This window comes from Coptis chinensis, chromosome 4 (assembly GCF_015680905.1).
Source record: "Coptis chinensis isolate HL-2020 chromosome 4, ASM1568090v1, whole genome shotgun sequence".
Lineage (NCBI taxonomy): Eukaryota > Viridiplantae > Streptophyta > Magnoliopsida > Ranunculales > Ranunculaceae > Coptis > Coptis chinensis.
The window spans coordinates 64,427,706-64,431,275 of NC_141459.1; positions in this window are offsets into that span (position 1 = coordinate 64,427,706).

Here is a 3,570-nt window from a genome sequence, read left to right on the forward strand (position 1 = left end):
TTGACTAGCAGAATCCACATTGTAAGACCTTAGCAGCAGTTTTATTAGTACTAAAATGCCCCCTAGAAGCCTGTTTGTGACAAAAAGAAAGAACGACAGATTGTTTCCAATTTGGAATGTAACGTCGGATAATCTGGTCCGGACAGTACTTGAAAAGGTAAGGATCATCCCAATGATAGTACTTTACTTGTGCTAAAAACATCTTCTGCTGATTTCTATTCCACCAGGGTAGAGTGTCTTCAGTCACCAGATAGTTAACAATATCAGCATACCAAGGTGCGGAAAATATAGCATAAAGGTGCTCATCAGGAAAAAAATCTGAAATGGACTCGAAATCACTGTCACTATCATTGTTTAATCTAGAGAGGTGGTTGGCCACCACGTTTTCAACTCCTTTTTTATCTTTAATCTCTAATGTGAACTCCTGCAGGAGAAGGATCCATCGGATTAATCGCTGCTTAGCATCCTTCTTCGCGAGAAGGTACCTAAGTGCTGCATGATCGGTGTAAATTATGGTGTTTGAACCTACCAAATAAGGACGTAACTTGTCTAAAGCATAGACAATGGCTAAAAATTCTTTTTCGGTGGTTGTATAATTTTGTTGAGTTTCATTTAACATTTTACTTGCATAGTAAATAACTGTTTGTGCATTATCATGTTTTTGACCCAGTATGGCGCCAACAGCATAGTTGCTAGCATCACACATGAGCTTGAAAGTTTTCAATCAATTAGGAGGTTGAATTATATGAGCAGTTATTAAGGCGGCTTTTCAAATTTTAAAAAGCTTGTATGCAGTCAGAATTAAACTCAAAGGGTGTAACTTTTATAAGAAGATTGGTTAAAGGTTTAGCAATTTTTGAAATTTTTTGAATGAATCTTCAATAAAAACCAACGTATCCTAACAATGCTCGTATATCACGGATGTTCCGTGGATTAGGTAGAGTAGAAATTTTATCTATTTTAGCTTTATTGACCTTCTATACCATTTTTAGACATAATGTGACCTTACACTATTCCCTTTTTGACCATGAAGTGACATTTCTCCCAATTGAGGACTAGATTCTTTTCCTGACAATGCGCCAATACTTTAGAAAAGTTAGATAGACAATCGTCGAAGGAATCCCCATAGAAAGAAAAATCATCCATAAAAACTTTCATGAATCTCTCCACCATATCACTGAAAATGTGTAACATGCAGTGTTGAAATATGGCAGGTGCATTGCAGAGACTGAAGGGCATACGTGTATAAGCATATGTTCTGAAAGGCCAAGTATAACACCTCGTGTTTTATTTCGTTTATTTTCCTAATAATAATATTAATGTATAATAGAAAAAAATAAAAATAGGATAAGTGTTAGTGGAAATAGGAGACGTGGGTTTATGGGATAAACCTTCTTCCCTATTTCGGGGGGTTTTGTTTTTAACAGAAAGAAAACAGAATATAGTTTTCTCACAAGAGTTTCTGGGGGAAAAACACAGCGAGAGTTTTAGACAGAAAAATGGGGATTTTTCTGAAAGAAGAAAAAGAAGTTTTTCTTGTAGCTGGCTGATAGTCGGAGAGCGCTGCAGGTGAGTAGATACTTTATGTTTTTTTATATAAATTTCTCATTATTTGTTAGAAAAAAATGGGCTGTGTTCATACTGTGTTTTGTTACGGTTTCATTTTTCTGCCATTATTCTATCTTTTTCTCCTCTTGTTTAGCTATGGAATTTGGTTATATGTTAGCATAGGGAATTGGTTAATAACTGGACTCTAAATTGAATCGGCAGAAACTCGGAACCCATAGTATCAATGGCGTCGCCATCAGCAGCACCAAACCGTGTTTTGTTTTTTTTGAAGTGTGGTTTTATTGATTTGTGGTAATGATAAATTGTTAACTGTGAATGATTATTGAATTGGTGTTTGGGTTGATTGGGTGAAAGGGAAGCCTTGGAAACAGCCATGGCGTTCGACCAATATCACAAACAGTTCCGTTTTTTTAGTTGTGTGAATGTTTTGTTGGTTGGAATTGAACATGGAGGATGTGGGGTAAGGTGTTGAGGGTTGTGTGTTGAGTGGAGATGGCTCAGTGGTGCCAAGCGATACCTGTGGAAGCTCTGAGAGAGCTTTAATGGCGTCGGTCGAATTTTCTTCAAGATAAACGTAATCATGCTTTGATGGTATAGGTAGGTGGGGTTTTAGTGAGGATCAAAACCGCTTGTTTTTTTTCTGTCATGGTGGCGGTGGTGGCCGTTGTGGTGGTCGGTGGTGGTGGCTGGAGAAGGAAGGAGTGAAGGAGATGAACAAGAGCAAAAAACGATTTTTGGGCTTGGGCCAAAATCGGGCTAATATCATTTTACTTTTGGACTTTTAGTTTTTGGGCTTAAGTTAGACTATGGGCTTTAGACTTTGGGTTAGAAGAGTTTGTGGACTCTGACTTTGACTGTTGACCAGAGTTGACTTTGACTTTGACTAGGATTGACTTTGACCAGTTGACCCAAAAATTTGACTTTTTCCTAAAATTATGATTCGGTCTAATAGGATAAGTCTAGGACTAATAACGTGCTTGGCTTTAGGCTAAGACCTTTCTATATATACGTGTGTACGTGTATTAACTAATATGTGATTGTGCAGTATTTTATGATATACAACGTTATGACACTTATACATTCATGAAATTAATAACGCGTAAAGAAAAAATATGTGAATCAAGATATTTCTTCGTTCTCGGAAATAATACATGAAATAAAGTTCAATAATGCGTAAGCAAAATTACCATTCTTTTAGAACTCTCCACGCCTAAAATTTCATAATTGAGTTTTATGACTGTTGATGTCATATGTTAGGTGGGCATTTATTGAATGTGTCATAAATGGCCCGTTAGCGTTATATAGGGGTATTCATTGAATGTGCCATGATTGACCTGGGTATTCATTGAATGTGCCATGAATGACCAGATTGTTTGGACTGCCCTAGAGAGGAACTAAGGTATTCGCCTTGCGGGTTAGTTGTATTCTTTGATTATGCGAGTGTTTGGGTTATTTTTGAATACATAGGATATCTACATATGTTATATGCAAGTTCTAACTTTTCTTTGCAGGAGGGTAGGACTTAATAACATTTTGTCTTGAGGACAGCGGTCCTACCCTTATCTATACATGATGAATATCGGTAAGTTTTAATTCGGTATTTAGATTTAGATATTAGAATGAGTTAAGATAATAGAAGTTTTGCTTGGGAAGAACTATGCCGGTTGAGATGACGGAACTACCTGTCTTCCAAGCTGAGAATGATTAGGTTATGATAGAGTTAAAGTGTTAGTTGGATAAGAAAAGTTTTGAAATGGTTTTATGTGGTTAATCTACTCATACCAGCAAATTCCATTTTGCTGACCCATGTTTGCTTTGTTTTGGCAACGTGGGTGTGTTCTTGGGAACATAGGTGGAAGGCAGTGGAACCGCGGCGTGTGATTGGGATTCTTGCCTGGAGCAGTCCGGGAGTTTATTCTATTAGGTCTGTTTTTTTGGAAGTATGTAATAACGTAGTTTCCTTTTCATATGGAATGAGAATACGATGTTGAGGACCTGTTA